This window comes from Bos javanicus, chromosome 9 (assembly GCF_032452875.1).
Source record: "Bos javanicus breed banteng chromosome 9, ARS-OSU_banteng_1.0, whole genome shotgun sequence".
NCBI classification, from domain to species: domain Eukaryota; kingdom Metazoa; phylum Chordata; class Mammalia; order Artiodactyla; family Bovidae; genus Bos; species Bos javanicus.
The window spans coordinates 39,555,634-39,577,921 of NC_083876.1; the positions used below are offsets into that span (position 1 = coordinate 39,555,634).

General features: G+C 37.1%; 1 protein-coding gene across 2 annotated transcripts in view; it reads left to right on the forward strand.

Annotated features, from left to right (window-relative positions):
* Nucleotides 1–22,288, forward strand: part of CDK19 (cyclin dependent kinase 19) — a 170,452-nt gene that overhangs the window by 32,616 nt on the left and 115,548 nt on the right. The window contains exon 2 of one of the 2 annotated variants that reach the window (XM_061427572.1): nucleotides 5,424–5,485. The exons of the other annotated variant lie outside the window; for it this stretch is intronic. The gene's annotated coding sequence lies outside the window, so the exon portion shown is untranslated. The remainder of the gene's footprint in view (nucleotides 1–5,423; nucleotides 5,486–22,288) is intronic. 2 annotated transcript variants of the gene reach the window in all.

Genomic DNA, 22,288 nt, shown 5'->3' on the forward strand with positions numbered 1-22,288 from the left:
GGTGGCCAAAGTATTGGAGTTTCAGCTTCAGCATCAATCCTTCCAATGAACACCCAGGACTGATCTCCTTTAGGATGGACTGGTTGGATCTCCTTGCAGTCCAAGGGACTCTCAAGAGTCTTCTCCAACACCACAGTTCAAAAGCATCAATTCTTCGGCACTCAGCATTCTTTGTAGTCCAACTCTCACATCCATACATGAAAAGTAGTCAGCAGTAAAAGTAGGAAGAGTGTCTATTCATATTTGTTGCACAAATGTGTTGTCTGTACCTATGTATGTGATGGGTGCAGTAAGAAAGCTTTTTGTAGGAGCTGAGGCTTGAGGGATGGATAAAGGTTTAGGAGAAGGGTATTACAAGCAGCTTGTGCAAAGGCTACAAGTGGTTCAGTTTGTTTCTTTTTTTTTTTTTTCAGTGTAGGCAAAAGTTTTAGTATACCTTTCATAGTAAATGATACAATATACTTAGGAACCTTTGGGATTTTGACAATTTAGATGACACAGTTAATAAAGTTAATCTAATGGCATGGATAGTGTACTATATCCTAAGTGCAGAATACATATTTTCTCTTTCTTTTTATCATATCACCAGGGGCTTCCCTGGTGGGTCAGTGGTAAAGTCCACCTACCAATGCAGGAGAATCAGTTTCCATTCCTGAGTTGGGAAGATCCCCTGGAGAAGGAAATGGCAACCCACTCCTGTATTATTGCCTGGAAAGTTCCATGGACAGAGGGGCCTAGCGAGCTGCTGTCCATGGGGTTACAAAATAGTCAGACTTGACTTAGTGACTGAAGAACAACAATGTATAGGTACGAAATTCTTTTTTCTTATGATGAGAACTTTTAAGATCTATTCCCTTAGCAACTTACAGATATACAATACAGTATTATTAATGATTGTCACCATCCTACATGTGGTTCTTTATGGCTGGAGCTTAAGGCTAAGGTAAGGCTTCAGAAATAAGTAGAGGCCGAAGAAGTTATGAAAGGGCCCATGTGGAAAGATAAAGATTTTGACAGTTATGATTTGCATGTTAGAAAGATCAGTGATCAGTCCCCTTTAAGTAGCTTTCCTGGAAGTCCCATCCAGTGACTTCCACTTCTAGCTCACTTACCAGTCCTAGCAGTGAGGAAGGCTAGGATGTATAGACCCTTGCTTGGGTACATGCTGCCTAGAATAAAACCAGGATCTGTTACTAAGGAACAGGAAGGGAGAATAGGTATATGGTAGGCAGCCATGTATATGGTATATGTACCAGGTATATGGTACGTGTGCAACAAAAAGGATTGAGAACAGAAGTAGGGAGACCAATTTAATATAATACCTAAGTAGTAGTACATGTATAATGTCTTACAAAAGAGATTTGACTGACATTCTTAAAATATGAGAGTGTAATCTTTAAGCTCTTCTGCTGGGAAATCTAGAGGATTTAAACCGTTATTTTGTTATAAGAACTCTTAGGTTCTTGGAGCAAAAAATTATGCTTTAATTATTTTAACCTTTTAGTTAAAAAGTTTCTTTTTCCAATTAAACATTAGTAAAATTAAGTTGTTGCTTAGTCACTAAATTCTGTCTGACTCTTTTGAGACCCCATGGACAGTAGCCTGCCAGGCTTCTCTGTCCCTGGGATTTTCCAGGCAAGAATACTGGAGTGGGTTGCCATTTCCTTCTTCAGGGGATCTTCCCAGACCAGGGATCGAACCCGCATCTCTTGAATTGGTAGGCAGATTCTTTACCAATAAGCCACCAACGAGTACTAAGGAGATTAACATTGGTAAGCACGGCCTTGATAGAAATCACTTTAAATATATATATATATATATATATATATATATATAGTATACTTTTTTTAACCATATAGCAATCATACATTAAAAAGGGATTTACATTAGTTTTTCTGGAAGATGAAATAACACATAATTTTTTTATACATATCTTTTTGGATGTTATACAATTAGCACCTATTACTGTTTTAAAGAATTGTGATGACATACGTGTATATAAAATAAAATTTACCATTTTAATCTTTTTAAGTATACAGTGATGTTGAATGCATTATTTGTGCCACCATCACTTCCATCTATCCACAGAATTCTTTTCATCTTGTAAAACTGAAACCCTATACCAAAGAATAACTCCCCAATTTTCCCCTTTACCCAACCCATAGCAAACACTCTCCCACTTACCTGCATTGGCAGGTGGATTCTTTACTGCTGAGCTACCTGGGAAGCCCCTACTTTATATTTGTATGAATTGGACTACCCCAGGTGCCTCTATCGGAGAAGGCAATGGCACCCCACTCCAGTACTCTTGCCTGGAAAATCCCATGGACAGAGGAGCCTGGTAGGCTGCAGTCCATGGGGTCGTGAAGAGTCGGACACGACTGAGTGACTTTACTTTCACTTTTCACTTTCATGCATTGGAGAAGGAAATGGCAACCCACTCCAGTATTCTTGCCTGGAGAATCCCAGGGACGGGGAATCCTGGTGGGCTGCCCTCTATGGGGTCGCACAGAGTCGGACACTACTGAAGCGACTTAGCAGCAGCAGCAGCAGCAGCAGCAGGTACCTCTATAAGATGGATCATGCACTATTTGTTCTTTGGGGACTTCCTTATTTTATCTAGCATAATGTCCTCAAGATTATTCTATGTTGTAGTAATGTGCAGGCTTTTCTTTTTCAAGAAAAGCTCCACTGAGTGTGTATGTGTGTGCGTGCGTGTGTGTTCGTGTATGTATGTGTATGTGTATATATCTTGTTTATCCATTTATCTGTCAGTGAAGAGTTGAATGGCTTCCACCTTTTGGCTATTGTGAATTCTGTTATGAACATGAGTGTACAGATATTTCTTTGAGAATCCTCACTTTTAAAACTTTTTGCTATATACCCAAAAATGGCATTTCTGAATAATTATTCTATTTTTAATTTTTTGAAGCATTGCCATACTGTTTTCTATAGCAACTGCACCATTTTACATTCTTACCAACCATACACAGGGGTTCCAGTTTCTTCACATCCTTGCCAACACTTGTTTTAGTCCTTGAATTTTTTTTTTTTTATAGTATTAATAGCTGTCCTAATGGGTATGGGTTAGTATCCATTTTATTGAATTTTTTTTGAAGGTTTAAAAATATGAAAGTGTGAGTTTAGTGTAATCACATGGCAGTAAGTCTTAATAAATGGAAATGGAATCACTCAATTTTGCTACTCTAATAAAAATATTGTTTGAATGTTATTTGGATATATGTTCTTCAGTCTTTTTCAGGCCTTTAAATTTTTTTTGAATTTTTTTTTTTGGTTTTATGTTGTAAGCATTTCTCATTTTTTAAACATGTTTTGTACAACCATCATTTGAATTTTAATTTTCCAAGGAAATGTTGCAAATGCAACGTGATTGAATACTTAAGAACATTTTGTAATTGTTTTTTATATATAGCTAAGTGCTTGGTTTGTGTGATTTTAATTTCATAGAAGACTGGATGATATAGCGACTAAAAGTGTAGTCTAGAAGTAGGCAGTCTGGGTTTGAATTGCACGTCTGCCACTTCAGGCTGTGTACATTTAGGCAAGTTTCTTAAGCTCCCTGTGTCTCAATTTCTTCATCTGTTAAGTGAGGATAATAACAGAACTTATCTCAAAGTTGTGAAGACCAAATGAGTTAGTACTTGTAGATCTTTAGGACAGTGACTAGCTCATCATACATCCTGTATAAGCCTTTTCTGCATAATTGTTTTATTAGGTGAGATCGTATCTCTTTGACTTTTAAAAAATATATGCGATATATAAGAAGTTACTGTGTCTTGGGTCTTTAGTTTAAAATGTCACAAGCACTGACTTAGAGGAGGGTGTAGTCTATTAAGGTTGTTTTGGGAGTTAAGAGAAGGTACATCTGAGGCAGATAGTGCTGGGCAAATTGCTGAATTAGTAACATGATATAAGCATCTTTTGGGAACTGTGACCTTCTGGCAGGCATTTAGCCTTGTCAACTACTTTAGGCTCTTTTGACCAGCTCAGCCCTTTTGCTTTGCATCTTTGGGTTTCCTTGCCCACACAGCTCCCCAGATTTCTTGGCTTGGCACTTTATGTTTCCTCTGTTGCTGTTTAGTTGCTAAGTCGTGTCTGACTCTTTCCCGACCCCATGCACCGTAGCCTGCCAGGTTCCTCTGTCCGTGGGATTTCCCAGGCAAGAACACTGGAGTGGGTTGCCCTTTCTTTTTCCAGATAGTCCCTCTGTTTCTTAGTTAGCAACTTTTGTTGTTAATTTATGTCAAATGCACGATATAAAATTTTTGCAAAATGTAACATTCTGTGATTGTAATACCACATTTCATTTCATTCTCAGTAGCAGTCTGAGAGAGTAAAGTCAGTACAGGTTGGAGAGGTAAAGTCCTCATTGAACAACTCTCGTTATATTGAGAGATTAAGTGACCTGTCTGATGTCACAAAGCAGTTAAGTGATTTAGCTGGAACTTGAATTCAAGCCACCCGACCTTAAGGCAGTGTTTCTTTCTTTACATATTATCATGTTTTAAAAGAATACTTTTCTTTTTTTCCTAATTATTTGATAATATTTTAAATAATTTTTCTATATTACATAAAGATAACATCCCTCCCTCTTTTAAATTTAATAGCTAGTAAAATTTATCTGACTCCTTTTCTCATATACCAGCTGCATTTTGTAAGCCCAGTATCAGTAAAGAATGAGACGAAATCTGAGATCTATGTATTTTACCGATTAAGTTCTTAATCTTTTACATGAATGTTTTCTGAAAAGAGTTTCATGTTTCGTGCTTATATTTATTTTATACTATTCGAACAAGGTAGATTTCCCCCATACTGCCTAGCATATGTAGTATCTGGCTCATTTCAACATTGCTGTCAGACTTAAATTAAATCTTGGCATTAGAGTATCTTTACAGTCTACTTTTCCCCTTCCCTCTCTGCAGATCTGTTTTTAATTATTTTTCTTCTATATTCCGAACAGTCTCTGGTTCTAAGAATGTACCTTGAGCTGTCGAGTCTAGCATAGTTCATTATGTGAAGTATATTTTTCTACTTAATTTCTTATATATTCCTTATATTGGCTCTCTCACGTGATTTTAAAAATTTGTTGTTAGGATTTTTGATAGTGTAAATCACCTGTATTGGTGAGAATTATAATTAGTTAACTTTTGAATTACAATTTCATCTTTTAGAATTATAATTAGTTAACTTTTGTTTTTTTTTCCCACATAATTAGTCATGTAATGTATACTAAACTCTGAATGATATCAATATATTATTGATTTATTCATTGTCAAATCCCAAATCTGGTTTCCTTGGCAGACATATAAACTTGTGATAGGCATTTGGCATTTTGTGTTTTGGGCAGTGTGACTTTAAATCTACATAAACTTCTCTGCCTTTTGCCTCTGCTGTGTTCATAGATTCCAGGAGGGCTTCGTGTATGGACCTCAAGCGTTGGAGGTAGCAGACTTTTCAGCAGAAGGTAAAGCAGAGTGTTGCCTTCTGGTGTCATTGTGTGTGTGTGCTGGGATGGGCATGGGACAGGTTCCAGAGCTTTGCACAAATGTCATCACAAAATAATTTATAATGGTGCTTTTCACAAAATGTAAAACCAAGCTAATACTTGGAAATTTTATTCAGTATTACTAAAATACATAAAAAGTAGAAAAGTTTGAATAGAACTCCAGACAAAGTTTCAGTCTCTCTGCTGTTAACTGAAGAGGAAGAATGTATAGTGCATGCTATCTAACTTTCTCAGACTTAGTTTTACTATGAGTTCTTCCTGGGAAGGTATCCAAATCATTATTCATATGCTGTATTCTTCCTTGCTGCTCCTTTTACTGAAAGATTGCTTCACAGTAAATAGGCAGCCTCGTTGGTGACTCATGACTGGAGGACAGACATTTTTACTCTAGGTCCCATGTGCCAAAAATCTTTGTTTCTAACACGCTAATTAGCTCTCTTCAGAACTTGTTAATATGCTCTTCTCTCAAGTTAGTTCTTGTTTCAGTAGAGAAACAAACACATCCCACTCATTTGTAAAATATGTTTTTATGGAGACCTTCTTAATGTGTTATTTTTAAGAAAATAATATGACATAACTTTCCTGGGTAATGCTTCTTTGATTTTTTAAAAAAATACAAATATTTTGCCATTTAGGTGCCAGATATTATAGATATTACTTTCTTTGAATTTATGAAACCATTTATGAATTTTATTCAGATGATACTTAAGTGCAGGTTTTTTTTTTTTTTAAAGACCTATAGCAGCTAATAATGTTGCATTCTTAAACTTAATAAGTTTTTAGATATATTCCTAATGGAATTAGAGGAATGGTTTTCTTATGTCTTCCTGAAATTATATTTGTATTGCTATCAAGTGGCTGCATCTTATACTTTTTTTTTTTTTTGCATTTTATACTGTATATTAAGGACATACACCTTATGTGATATAGGGTATTTCTTAAATAGCTACTCTGTGCCCTCCACAGAGTCTTTCCATGTTATAGTCAACTTAGTTTCACTATTTCATTTTTTTCCTATTCAGAGATACTGCTTTCCTTAGCTAGAAGAGTTTCAGGCTGTTTATTGAGGTTAGCTGCAATTTTACCACTGAAGCCCTTTCTCCTTTCTTTGGTTCTCTTCACTGGCCATTTGGAGGATATTTTGTATTTACCAACAATAGATTGGAAGTAATTTCTTGAAGGCCCTTTCATACTTCATTTTTAGGCTAGTCCGCTGTTTTCACTGCTGTTGAATTATGCAGCCTTCTATTTGTTTAGCTAATCTTTCTCTGGTGTATTTTGTTATCAGTTGAGTATCTCAATAGATTTTCTAGTGACTAACATAGAAAATGTAAAGTAAACTGCTCATATCAAGGCACAGAAAGACTCTTCCCCAGGTCCTCATCTCTACAACTTCTGTGAGAAGGATGTGATGAAATGGTTACAAACAGTAGTTTCTCAAAGATAATTTATTTTTTAGAGCTGTTTTAGGTTTACAGAAAGATTAAGTGGAAAGTAAAGAGAGTTCCCATATGCCCCTTTACCACCTCAACCTCATTCTCCCCACCCCCCATCTCCCTGTGACTAACATCTTGCTGTAGTGGTATGTTTGCTGCAATTGAACCGGTAGTGTTACATTATTATTAACTAAATCCACAGTTTTACCTTAAAGTTCACTCTTTGTGTTGTATATTTTATGGGTCTGACAAATATATAACATGTATCAACCATTACAGTATCACGTGGAATAATTTTACTGCTCTAAACATACGCTGTGTTATAGGAGAAAGGGGCACAAGAGGATGGTCATGTCACAAGTCTTGGGCAAGTCCCTGGAATGGGCAGCCTAGTGAGAGTCCTTGGCTTTGTGCAGGAAAGAATTCAAGCCATAGTAAAGTGAACACAAGTTTATTTAGATACATATTCCATAGGCACAATGTGAATGTCTCGGAAAGCAAGAGTGGCCCCTCACTGTGGGCAGTTTATTTCTGTGGGAAAAAGTGGGAAGAATATTCTAACTATCTTGGATAAGGGTTGGGGATTTCTGGGAATCAGCCACTACCTACGTTTTGACCTTTTATGGTCAGTGTCTGAACCGTCATGGTGCCTGTGGGTGTATAGCAAGGCTGTATAGTGAGGCGACAGGTAGACTGGAAGTAGAATCTTCCTCCGTCTTGGGGCTAGTTGGTTCTAACCAATACTTGTCATATCCCTGTACGGCTGTGTCATTCTTTTAATGGTTGTGCCCTGCCCCCTTCTGTCCTCTCTCACTTGTGGTCCATCCATTCATCCCTGCCTTCCTTCCTTTGAGCCCCCAGCAAGCACAGATATTTTTTTGTCTATATAGTTTCCTCTTTTCAGAATATCATAGTTGTATAATGTAGTTTGTAGTCTTTTCAGTTTTGCTTCTTTCACTTAGTGGTAAGCATTTAAGCTTCTTCTCTATGCCTTTCCATGGTTTGATAGCTCATTTCTTCTTAGTGCTGAATAACGCTGCATTATCTGGGTATACCACAGTTAATCTATCCATTCACATACTGAAACACATGGTTGCTTCCAAGTTTTGGCAATTATGAATAAAGCTGCTATAAACGTTCATGTGCAGATTTTTATGGGGACACAAGTTTTCAATTCATTTTGGTGAATGCCATGGAGTGCAATTGCTTTATCATATGAAAAAAGTATGTTTACTTTTGTAAGAAACTGTCTCCATTATTACCATATCAACTTGAGTTTGTCAATGTCCACAAAAAAAACTGGTTGGAATTTCGATTGGGACTATGTTGAATCTATAGATCAAATTGAGAAGAATTGACATCTTGACAATTTTAGGCCTTCTTTGCTATATACATGGAATATCTCTCAGATCTTTTTTGATTTCCTTTTTCAGTTTTATCGTTTTCCTTGTATAGACCCTGTACATGTTTTGTTAGTCATAACTAGGTAATTCATTTTTGGACCTGCTGTTGTAAATGTTAAATTGTGTTTTTAATTTCTAGTTCCAACTTTTCATTGCTGGTGTATAAGAAAGTATTGGCTTTTGCATATTAACCTTCATCCTGCAGCCTTGCTATAATTGTTTATTTGTTCCAGGGGTTTGCTTGTTGTTCTTGGAATTTTCTCCAAAGACAGTTATACAAATACACTTTTATTTCTTGCTTAATATCTGTAATTTTACTTTCCTTCCACATTTTATTGCATTGGCTAGGACTTCCAGTATGATTTTGAATAGGAATGGTGAGAGCAGATATTCTTGTCTTGTTCCTGATCTAATTGGGGAAGTCATCAGTTTTTCTTCATGAGCTATGATAACCACAATAGATTATCCTAATCAGGAGTATAGAAGATGTAAAGTATTGCTTATATCAGGCCACAGGAGGATTCATTCTCCCTCCCCACACTCCCTTTCCCTCACCTAAACATCTTTGAGAAAAATAGGATTAAATTGATGGTTATAAAAATATTTTAAATGAGGGAATTAAGGCAGTTTTAAGGGGAAGACAGAGGATGAGATGGCTGGATGGCATCACTGACTTGATGGAAGTGAGTCTCAGTGAACTCCAGGAGTTGGTGATGGACAGGGAGGCCTGGCGTGCTGCGATTCATGGGGTCGCAGAGTCGGACACGACTGAGCGACTGATCTTATCTGATCTGATGAATATTACTTAGTTCCTTTACTCTCTTGTGAACTTCTATAGGTTTCAACTTCTATGAAATTGTGAATTTCAGTATATTATTGCAACCCTTGTAGTGTCCAGTATGCACTACAATTGGCATAACTATTTGTTGAATGAAAAACTTAATTTTTAGACTCTTAACTGTAAACCTCTATCTTATTAGAAAAGGCAGAAAACCGATAGCATTAGATCTCTAATATATTCAGTCAATCAGATACTTGACAGTTGCAAGGTATCGTGATGGCTACAAAAGATACAAATAATAATGATACCTCCTCTCAGAAAACTTATTACCCATTTAGGAAAGGTTAATTTCAAATTTCATGTTTCATTTTTGCTGATATGCATTTCTCAGAAGCTCTTATTTCTATATTTCTTTTAAGCATTCCAACTGAAATATCTGTTTGTGGACTTCTTGGGTAGAAGAAGTGGGTAGTGGACACTGTGCTAGATATTTTACATATATGATCTCATTTATCTTGAAAATTGTGCAGTGTTATTATTTTCAATTAACAGGTGTAAAAACTGGTAATATGAGACTATGCGTAATTTCTTTGTTGTCTGATTTAATATATTAGGTGTATAATTCCATACCTTAAGCTCTTTAAATCACATACTGTGAAAAAGTAACTTTACAGAGTGGTATATGATGAATGTCGGGTGTATAGTATAGAAATGTGCTTGGTGAACACAGAGAAGAAAGCTTTGACCTCAGAATAGAACTAGTTCATAAAATTTCTGGAAAGCTTGACCTTGTCTGATGGATCGAAGACTAAGGCAAAGAGAGATCAGGAAGATCAGCCAATGTAGAAAAGACTGAGGGCCAAAAAGAACAAGTATTTTGTGATTTGACAGTGTAATATAAAAATGTAAAAATTTCTACTGTTGTAGTAAAAGAAATAGAACAAATTTTGTCTATTATCTTAAACAAGAACTACTCCATTTTTCTCTTAAAGTAATTTCCACTGAGTTTGCTTATTGTTTGTTGAAGACGAGAGAATAGATCACAGAACCACTGTGTAAATCTCATGTCATCAGTTGCCAAGGACGTCTTTGTCTGCTGAGTTCCAGTGATCAGTACAGCAAGTGCGGAGGGATTAAAAGCATGGAGGAACAATGGAAGATCAAAGGAATCCAAAATAAAGGACTTTCCTAAAGTCAAGTGTATTTTATTTAGTCTTTTCCCATATCTCAGTGGTTAAGTACCCCAGAAATTGCCTTTAACATGCTAAAATTTGTGGAGTTGCAATGGTGTCCTTGCTTTCAGTGAAGTTAGTGTATTTTTGGGAAGACCAGAGTATGGTTAACATAATTAGAAACCACTCAGCCATGGGCTTCCCTGGTGGCTCAGTTGGTAAAGAATCTGCCTACGATGCTGGAGACCACCTGCAATGAAGGAGACCTAGGTTCAGTCCTTGGATAGGGAAGATCCCCTGGAGAAGGAAATGGTGACTCACTCCAGTAATCTTGCCTGGAAAATCCCATGGACAGAGGAAACTGGAAGGCTACAGTCCATGGAGTCACAAGAGTTGGACATGACATAGCAACTGCACCATCACCACCAGTCGTGTTAAGCACCATATAATGTAGACTGTTAATACTGTGGGGTCTTTCTCCTTAAATAATGTTCTTCAGGGTTCTCGTCTCTTTGCTATTCTCATAATTTTAATTTCTATCTATTTTCACACTCTGTCCTAGCCCATGTCTTCCTTCTAAGCAGTAGATTTATCCAAATGCCTTTTGGACATCTTCATTTAGACAGGACCACAGTCCACTCAGCTTCAACTTACAAAAGCTTTTGTCTGTTCTTTTTGACTCAGTGTATGGCACCCAGTTGACCAAGTGAAAAACTGACCCTCATTCTTACTTTACTTCCTCATTTCTAACCACATGTTCTGTTGATCAGTTCAGTTCAATTGCTCAGTCATGTCAGACCCTTTGCAACCCCATGTACTGTAGCATACCAGGCCTCTCTGTCCATCACCAGCTCCCACAGCTTGCTCAAACTCATGTTCATCGATTGGTGATGCCATCCAACCATCTCTGTCGTCCCCTTCTCCTGCCTTCAGTCTTTCCCAGCATCAGGATCTTTTCAAATGATGCAGTTCTTTGCGTCAGGTGGCCAAAGCATCAGTCCTTCCAATGAAAACTTAGGACTGACTTCCTTTAAAATGGATTGGTTTGATCTCCTTGCAGACCAAGGGACTCAAGAGTCTTCTCCAACACCACAGTTCAAAAACATCAGTTCTTTGGCGCTCAGCTTTCTTTATGGTCCAACTTTCATATCCAAATATGACTACCAGAAAAACCATAGCTTTGACTAGACAGAGCTTTGTTGGCAAAGTAATGTTTCTGCTTTTTAATATGCTGTCTAGGTTAGTCACAGCTTTTCTTCCAAGGAGCAAGCATCTTTTAATTTCATGGCTGCAGTCACCATCAGTGATTTTGGAACCCAAGAAAATAAAGTCTGTCACTATTTCCATTGTTTCCCCATCTATTTGCCATGAAGTGATGGGACCAGATGCCATGATCTTCCTTTTTTGAATGTTGAGTTTTTGCCAGCTTTTTCACTCTCCTCTTTGACTTTCATCACGAGGCTCTTTAAGTTCCTCTCTGCTTTCTGCCATAATGGTGGTGTCATCTGCATATCTGAGGTTATTGATATTGTTCACAGCAATCTTGATTCCAATTTGTGTTTCATCCAGCCCGGCATTTCACATGACGTACTCCGCATATAAGTTAAATAAGCAGGGTGACAATATACAGCCTTGATATACTTCTTTTCATATTTGGAAGCAGTCTTTTGTTCCATGTTCAGTTCTAACTGTTGCTTCTTGATCTGCATACAGATTTCTCAGGAGGCAGGTCAGGTGGTCTGGTATTCCCATCTCTTTAAGAATTTTTCATAGTTTGTTGTGATCCACACAGTCAAAGGCTTTGACATAGTCAATAAAGGAAAAATAGATGTTTTTCTGGAATTCTCTTGCTTTTTCTGTGATCCAGTGATGTTGGCAATTTGATCTCTGGTTCCTCTGCCTGTTGATACTGTTTCCTTATCATCTTTCAGATCCATCTACTTTTGTTTCCTCTGCCACCATCCTAATTTTGACTGTAGTCATCTCTTAAATTACTGCAGAGGTCTTCTGTTTATTTAATTAATTTTTATTGGAGTATAGTTGCTTTGCAGTGTTGTGTTTCTGCTGTGCAGCAAAGTGAATTAGCTATATCGCTCTCCCATTTTTGGATTTCCTACCCTTTTATGTCACCATAGCAGAGACCTTTTAATGTTATTCTCCCTGTTCTCTCCTCACCTCCTACCTATTCACAAAAGCACAGTTTGCTTAAAATCCTTTTCTTCTTGGGATGCAGTCCAGTTTCCTTAATGTGGCTTACCTGTTCTGTTTGAACTGGCCCTGCTTGGTTTTCCTTCAGCTTTATCTTGCTTTCCCCTTTCTAAACCAGCTTTACTAAAGTTCACATGCATTGTTCTCTTTTGCCTCTGAGCCTTGACACATTTTGTTCCTTTTCTCCAGTAGGGGAGAGAGAAGACATGAAGCTGTAGTGACCAGAAGCACTGACTCAGGTGAATCTTGGATCTGCTCCTTAACTAGCTGTGTCATCTAGAATGATCTAACCTCTCTGCTTTCAGTGTCCTCATTTGTAACAATGGAGAGAGTATAGTACTAGCTCCTTGGCTTGTTAATGAGGATTAAAAGAGTTAATGTAGTTGAGGTTCTAAGAATTGATGCCTACCTCATACTGAGTACTATAGAAATATAGCTATTTTTTATAATTCTTACTATAAATGTGTTGGGATAGTAGACAGCATAACTTTTTATATTTTAAAGATGATTTAATGACAAATATGCTTTTTTCCCCTTCATAAATTACAAGTTGATTGGCTCATTATTATTGGTATTTTTGTTCTTGGCTGGGCAACAGCTTCCTTTTTCTAACCTCTTGTTTTTCAGTTTTTTAGGTTTTTAGTGACTAGAATTTGATCTTAGGTTGACTTTCCTGTGAAATGGATCATCTGACATGGATCATTAGGTCTACCTGAATTTTTATACAAACTAATCCAGGTCAACCTATATGGAAACTAAAAGAAAATTAATTCTTAATAACTAATAGCTGACTTTTTACTTCATGGTATATGTCATGTTGATTTAAGTTTCAAGTAAAATCCTTTAAAGGAAATCACTTTTTCCATATTTCAGATTGTGGATTATAATGGTTCAAATGGTTTGAATTCTAGCAAAGATACTATGTTAGGAATAGACTCTCTGAAAGGAAGAACTCTGTTTTTCTCAGTATTCATAATTCTGCTTACACTGAATACTTCCCAGAATACTTCTGACACCAGAAATGTACAGGTTTTTTTTCCCATACTGACCAGTTCTCAGACACCAGCTGGGAATCCTACAATTTAACTCAGTTTCGACACTAATTGCTCAGAGTTGATACAGAGCCAAGATTAAGGGCTTAGTCCCACTAGACTGCCCCTCTTCAGATGCCGGTGGCAACTGATGGGTCCCCAAGTTGCCCACAACCTCTCACTCAGCTACCAACTAGAGGTTCCCACGACTCTCTCCTCAGGTTCAGTCATGTACTAGCATGGCTCATAGAACTCAGGAAAACAGTTTACTTACTGGGTTACTTGTTTATTACAAAGGATATATTAAAGGATACAAATGAACAGCCAGATGAAGAATATATAGGGTTAGGTCTATGTCTGGAAGTGTCCCAAGCACAGGAGCTTATATTCCTGTGGAATTTTGGGATGTGGCAACCGCCCGCCCCTCCCCAGCAAGTGGATGGGTTCTTATTCACTAACCCAGAAGCTCTCTGAACTCTGTACTTTGGGGATTTTTATGGAGGCTTCATTATGTAGACATGATAGATTAAATTACTGACCATTGGTGGATAATTAAATCCCCAGGTCCCATTTGGGTTGGGGCAGCAGTAGGGGACACTGAAAGTTCTAATCACCTGGTTTGTTCCCCTTGCAGCCGGTCCCCATCCAGGGGCTATCTAGGGACTTTCTGAAAATCACCTTTATAACATAAACTCAGATGTGGTTGAAAGGGGTTTGTTATAAATAACTGAAGAGCTTCTTTGATTTTTATCCTTCTGGAGATACTCCATGAGTAAAAAAACAAATAATATAATAAAAGATGCTCCTATGCTCTAATTGCTTAGGAAATTACAAGTATTTTAGGAGCTGTGATCCAGGAGCCCTGGAGGAAGACCCCACAATATGTTTCTTACTCTATTACAATATCACATTCTCTATTATCATGGTACTTAAAATCAGCCAGGAGAAACATGCAAAAACTTAAATCTTATCAAAAGAGGATTCCTCAGTGGTCTAGATTTGGCTGAACTTGTAGTAATACGGTGAAAAATGTGTATGTATTTAAATTTTAAATGTTGATTTTGATATCTTGCTAGTTTCTCTTTTGAATATTTGTTTTTCATTGATACTTACAATTTGATATAACTTTGTGAAGACTGACATCTAAAAGTGTAACTAAAGAAGCTGGTTGATGATCTAGTTCTTTCTGTTCTGATGGTGCTAGACTAGAGAATGACAAAATATTGATACTTTTCTTCTCTCCTAGGAGATTGTTGCTTTCTGGTGAAATTTTAAATATGCATACGTTTCCAATAGATACCGGTGTTTGATTCTTACTGTCATTTGAATTTTATTCCCCAGAATATATATTTTTTTATCTTTAGGATATACATTTTTAAAAGAAGATTTTCCAGATTTTCTGTTATGCTGAAAATATTTTTTAAGTTGATCAAGGCTAATAAACAAGTTTATTTCAGTGCAACAAATGTTTAGTTTCTGCTATTTGTGAGGTACTTTGTTAGCTCCTAAAAAATATACAAAATGAGTAAGATATTTCTTCTCCATCTCCAAAACAGGGAGGAGACTATGAGTCAATTTTAGGTAAGTGTAATAACAAAATAGAGTTTGTACAGTTTTTTTGTTTTCCTTTGAGAGAATTTTGAACAGAATCTTTGCTCTACTAATCATGCTCTTTCGAAACATCAGCAACTGTTGATATGACCACCTCCTTTCCGTTCTTTCCAGTTTGACTTCCCTTCTGCATTTGATGCTTTTGCCACTTACTTTTTGATACTGTTCTTTGCCTTCTATATACAATTTACTCTTTTTCTTTTACTTCTCTAACTACTGTTTATTAGTTGCTTCCCTCCTCGGTTTTGTTTTTTTTTTTTTTAATTAAGAAAAATTTTGTACATAAATAAATAAGGGAATAATTACATTATTTGAAAATTCTTTAGGTTTAGTCAGAATTTGCAATAACCCCATGAGTGCAGTGAGTCCGGTTTAATTATGCCATACAGCAGTCTGTGCCTAGATTCTTCGGTTTTACCATTTATGGTTTTATAAAAGCTATCCATATGGGTCCACTTGGTTTGGATTCATAGACAAATTGGTCTCCAGCCAGATACTCCATCTTGTTATGTATCACACCTCTCCATAGAGCTGAAATGCTCCCTTAAAGAGAAACTTTAAAAAACCCCACAAACTCCAGTTTAGATTTGGCAGTCACTGTACTGTGGTGTTTGAGTATTTTTGACTTAGCAATAAATAGTGTTTAAAAAAAAAAAGATTTTATAAAATCAGAGATGTTCAAAGTTCAAACTCTAGAACAATAATACCCATATAAGCTCCATCTAGGTTTAGCTGTTATCATTTTTGTATGTTTTTTTCTCTTTTTATATATGTAAATTATTTTTTGTTATCATAGAACCATATGAAATTAAGTTGCCACTGTCATGACATGGTACTCCAAAATACTTCTATATCTCCTAAGAGTAAAGATATTCTCCTGCATAACCATGATGCCATTGTCCTGTGTTTAAAACAAGTAATTAAAAAAGAAAATTTACCACGGTAAAATAATATATAATATCTAGTCTATGTTTAAAATTTCCCAGGTGTCCTGAAAATACATTCTTGTAGCTATTTTTAATGTGAATCACAATCTAGCCAAGGTTTTCATGCATAATTGCTTGTTACATGTCTTGAGTAGACTGATTCTCTGCCTTTTTTTTTGAGTCCTTTTTGGTTTGTTTTTATTTTTTAGAAGGCAGACCAATTTTCTGGTAGTGTCTTACATCTAGATTTGCCTGTTATCAAGGACCCTGATGTTTCCTACAACCTGTTGAAGAGTGGCATTCAGTAGAGACGGGCCTTTGAACCCCTGTGGCTTTGCTACTGTGAATAGGTTATGAGTCCCATTATTAATCATCTTAAGTTCTTTGGCCACTGGTGAAATTTGGGTCAGCGAAAGCCCATGCGTCCTTTCGCCTCCACCCATGAGCATTGTCAGTTTACTCTGGTAAACAATATACATGTTAACATTAGGTAGGTGCCAGGCTGAAGGTGAAGTTCCAGTACTTTGGCCACCTGATGTGAAGAGCAGACTAATTGGAAAAGACCTTGATGCTGGGAGAGATTGAAGGCAAAAGGAGGATGAAATGGTTGAATGGCATCACCAACTCAATGGACATGAGTTTGAGCAATCTCCGGGAGATGGTAAAGGACAGGGAAGCCTGGTGTGCTGCAGTCCATAGGGAGGCAAAGAGTTGGACATGACTGAGCAACTGAGCAACAACAACAGGATGTGAAGAGCCCAGGCCATCACCTTTCAGCTCTTTTCTTCTGTATTCTTTCTCTTTGTGGCCACGTTTACTCTTCTGATTTTAACAGTTGCCTGTGTAATGAAGTTTTCTAGATTGCACTTTATTTCCTTTTGTTCATCTTCTCCTGGCTATCCAGTAGTCACCCTAAAATTTACACTCCAAAATGAATTTATTCTTTACTTGCTAACTGGCTCATTGTCAGTACTGTGCTCTGTGTGAGTCAGTGGGAGTAGAAGGTATAGTGTAACTAGCCTTGCTTTCATTGAGACAACACACCGACTGGAAACCTCAGTCTTCAGCTGTTTCTCTGCTTAGCACTCTCGTTTACACGTACACATATGTGCATATGTATTTATTCATCAAATACTTCTTTAAGTACAATGTTTCTATATATATTTGGCCACAGTAGATAAGACTATATCTGGATGGCCTCTTGAATGGATTCCTTCCATTCTTACCATATTTATTCTAATTTTGGTCTTCATCAATCCTTCCTAGAACTTTTACAATGTTCTCTCTACCTCTGGCTTAAACCCTGTGATTCATTCTACATTCTGTCTTATTGAGAATACTTGCTTGATCATGTTTCTTCTTTTTTTTTTTTTTGATCATATGTTTCTCTTGCTTGAAAACCTCTGATGGCTTCCCATATTATACAGGAAAAATGCTATCTTTTTAGCATATCATACAAGACTATGCTAATTCCATCTTCTTTGCTCTTTTTATGTATTTCTTCATCTTTTGGGTTCTAGCTATACCTGTCTTCTGCTGATTTCTTGAGTATAATGTGGATTTTACTCTTCAAACTTTGTTCATACATTTCTGGTGTCCATAAGGCTCTGACCCCTCTTCTTTGTTTAATGAAATCCTGCTTATGTTTCAAGGTCAGCTTGGAGTGTTCCCTTTGAAAATTATTTACCTAATGTCCCTGTATCTACTCCCTGCACCAAACCAAACCCTTAACATTCTTTTCTGATGTACTTTGCACATTTGTCTGTTATAGTGCTTATCAGATTGTATGCCTTGCTTTTGTGTTTCTCAGTGTAAAGGTTCACAAGGGAAAGAATCATCTTGTTTTTTCTTCTGTTCTTAGAGCACAAAGCCTGGCACATAGCACATGCTTGGTAAAGCATTTCTGAAAGGAAAGTCTGACATTCCATGTTACTTTACTTTCTGTAGCAGGTGAGTCTAATTTGAGATCATGAGTTCTCAAAGGAAGGTGATAGTTTATATAAAGTAATTGGTTTACACTAAATATCTGCTAATGATTGAGTTTAATTCAGTTGCTCAGTCGTGTCCAACTTTTCGTGACCCCATGAACCACAGCACGCCAGGCCTTCCCGTCCATCACCAGCTCCCAGAGTTTACCTGAACTCATGTCCATTGAGTCGGTGATGTCATCCAACCGTCTCATCCTCTGTCGTCCCCTTCTCCTCCTGCCCTCAATATCTCCCAGCATTAGGGTCTTTTCAAATGAGTCAGCTCTTTGCATCAGGTGGCCAAAGTATTGCAGTTTCAGCTTCAACATCAGTTCTTCCAATGAACACCCAGGACTGATCTCCTTTAGAATGGACTGGTTGGATCTCCTTGCAGTCCAGGGACTCTCGAGTCTTCTCCAACACCACAGTTCAAAAGCATCAATTCTTTGGTGCTCAGCTTTCTTCACAGTCCAACTCTCACATCCATACGTGACTACTGGGAAAATCATAACCTTGACTAGACGGACCTTTGGGACAAAGTAATGTCTCTGCTTTTTAATATGCTGTCTAGGTTGGTCATAACTTTCCTTCCAAGGAGTAAGCGTCTTTTAATTTCATGGCTGCAGTCACCATCTGCAGTGATTTTGGAGCCCAAAAAAATGAAGTCAGCCACTGTTTCCACTGTTCCCCATCTATTTGCCATGAAGTGATTGGACCGGATGCCATGATCTTAGTTTTCTGAATGTTGAGCTTTAAGTCAACTTTTTCACTCTTCCTCTTTCACTTTCATCAAGAGGCTCTTTAGTTCTTCTTCACTTTCTGCTATAAGGGTGGTATCATCTGCATATCTGAGGTTATTGATATTTTTCCCAGCAGTCTTGATTCCAGCTTGTGCTTCATCCAGCCCAACATTTCTCATGATGTACTCTGTATATAAGTTAAATAAGCAGGGTGATAATATACAGCCTTGATGTACTCCTTTCCCAATTTGGAACCAGTCTGTTGTTCATGTCCAGTTCTAACTGTTGCCTCCTGACCTGCATACAGGTTTCTCAGGAGGCAGGTCAGGTGGTCTGGTATTCCCATCTCTTTCAGAATTTTCCACAGTTTGTTGTGATCCACACTGTCAAAGGCTTTAGCATAGTCAGTAGAGCAGAAGTAGATGTTTTTCTGGAACTCTTGCTTTTTCGATGATCTAATGGATGTTGGCAATTTGATCTCTGGTTCCTCTACGCTTTCTAAATCCAGCTTGAACATCTGGAAGTTCACAGTTCACGTAATGTTGAAGCCTGGCTTGGAGAATTTTGAGTGTTACTTTGCTAGCATGTAAGATGAGTGCAATTGTGCGGTAGTTTGAGCATTCTTTGGCATTGCCTTTCTTTGGAATTGGAATGAAAACTGACCTTTTCCAGTCCTATGGCCACTGCTGAGTTTTCCAAATTTGCCTGCATATTGAGTGCAGCACTTTCAGAGCATCATCTTTTAAACTTAACACTTAAATATTTGTTTATTTTTGTCTCCGCTGGGTCTTCATTGCCGGGTGTGGCTTTCTCTAGTTCTGGTGAGTGGGGGCTACTCTCTAGTTGTGGTGCGTTGGCTTCTCATTGTGGTGGTTTCTCTTGTTGCAGAGCATGGACTCTGGGGCACTCAGGCTAAATAGTTGTGGTGCATGGGCTTAGTCTACCTCATAATGTGTGGAATCTTCCTGGACCAGGAATTGACCCATGTCCCCTGCATTGGCAGGTGGATTCTTAACCACCGGACCACCAAAGAAGCCCCTATTTTTGATACCTGAACCCAAAAGCATTACTGCAGATATGTTTGTTTTAATTAAAATCACTTCTGAGCAGTAAGAATTTGCCATAAATAGGAGTTTCTGAAATTTTATTATTTTAGAGCTTTTAAAATAGTAAATGTTTATCTGAATTAGAATTCTGAATGAAACAAATAGTATAAAATGAACATTGTTTAGAGAAAGAGAAGTATATTAATTAATAAATCAGTTTTAAGAAAAGAGATTAAATAAAAGTGGTCTTTCTAAAGAATGGAGGTTAAAAAATAGTCAGATTTCCATGTTGCAAGGAAATACTGGACTTGAATAAGGGAGACTTTAACTGTACTTTGGTGATGTTTAGAGAATGAGTAGGTGAAATATATGACAGATGACACATAAAGAAGGTGCTGGTGTTATTTGACATTATTTGTTAATAAGGGGAATACAAAATAATAACAATACCCTGTGGTGGTGGTGGTGGTGGTTTATTTGCTAAGTCTGGTCTGATTCTTTGCAACCCCATGGACTGCAGCACTCCAGGCTCCTCTGCCCTCCACTATCTCCTGGAGTTCACTGAACTTCATGTCCATTGAGTTGGTTAACCCTGTACAAGACTTTTAATATTTTAGAATTATTTTTGAAGGAATATTGTAATTTAAATTAAAAATCCTGCTAATTAACAATGCTATGGTGTTGAATTTTATGGCAAGTCAAATGATATGACGTCTGGGCTTTGTTTCAAAATAATCAAGAAAAGTGGAGGTAGTAGGAATAAGACTGGCCATGTGTTGATAATTGTTGTAGCTATATGATAGAGTATCACTATCGTTTATTTTGTAAAGGGTTTCCAAATAAGGACTCAATACTGAGTGAATATAGAGTGATATTGAGTAATTCAGAATTACCAGTGTAAAACTAAATGATACTTCTTTAGTTTTGTTTTCCAAGTTTTTATTCCATATTGTTTTGTTCTTCTTTTTCTATGAGATATGGAAGCCTCTTAAATTGCTAAGCCAAATCATCACATATTGAGGGAAAGAGATATAACATTGATTTATGGCAGCATTCTTCTTGAATAAAACAATTATTGACAAGCCCACAGCTAACATCATACTCAGTGGTGAAAAGCTGAAAGCACTCTAAGATCAGGAATAAGATGAGAATGCCCACTCTCACCATGTTTATTCAGCATAGTTTTGGAAGTCCTAGCCATAGCAATCAGAGTAGAAAAAGAAATAAAAGGAATCCAAATTGGAATGGAAGAAGTAAAACTGCAGATGACATGATAGTCTCTGCAGTTTTACTGCAGATAGTCTAGAGACAAGATGTCTCTAGAAAACTACTAGAGCTCATCAATGAGTTCAGTAAAGTTGCTAGATTCAAAATAAGTACCCAGAAATCTTTTGCATTTCTATACACTATCATCAAAATACTAGAAAGATGAATTAAGGAAACAGTTCCATTTACCGTCGCAACAAAAAGAATAAATACCTAGGAATAAACCTACCTAAGGGGGCAAAAGATCTGTACTCCAAAATCTGTCAGACACACAAAAAAGATGATGCACGTGGAAAGATAAACCATGTTCTTGGATGGGAAGAATCGGTATTGTTAAAATCACCATACTGCCCAATGCAGTCTACTGATTGTATGCCATCCCTATCAAATTACCAATAACATTTTTCACAGAACTGGAACAAAAAATCTAAAAGTTTGTGCAGAAACACAAAAGACCTTGAATAGCCAAAACAGTCTTGAGAAAGAGTACTGTATTTCTGGTGATTTCATTAATTTGAATTATGTTCTTAAAGTTTGGCAAAGAAAAAGGATGAATTCATAGAATTGTTTGTTTTCTTAAGGGATGTGAGACAGAAGTTCAGAAATTGTTCTTTCTTCTTCCTGTTCTCTTTTTCTCCTTTCCTCATTCCCATGTTGCCTCAGTTTCTTTTTGAGGTGCCAAAAAAATTATCTATGTGCTGCTTCCTCCAATCCAGTATCACATCTGTGGGCTCAAGCCCTTTAAATCTGAAACTCCCTCAGTAAATTTTTTTTTTTTTTTAACTGAGGTATATTGACAAGCAATACTGGTTCCAGGTGTAAAACACTGTAATGATTCAATATTTGTATATATTGTGAAATGATCACCACAATAAGCCTGTTAACATCTTTAGAGCATCTCCCTTTTGGACTTCTCAGATATTTTATTTTTGATTAGAGTTTTTCTTTCTAGCTAAAAGAAAGATTTACAAGCTGAAGAATCTTCAGAGATGTGACCCGAGTCTCCTTAATGGTATCATCCCCTGCATCAACCAAGCTCAGAAACCCAGACTTATCCTGGATTCAGACTTCTTAATTTTCATTATTTGTTCATTTGGTCCTGCCAATTCCTCTTCTAAAATGACTATCACAAGTATTCCTTCTTTTTGCCAGTCATACTGTTGCCATTCTGTTT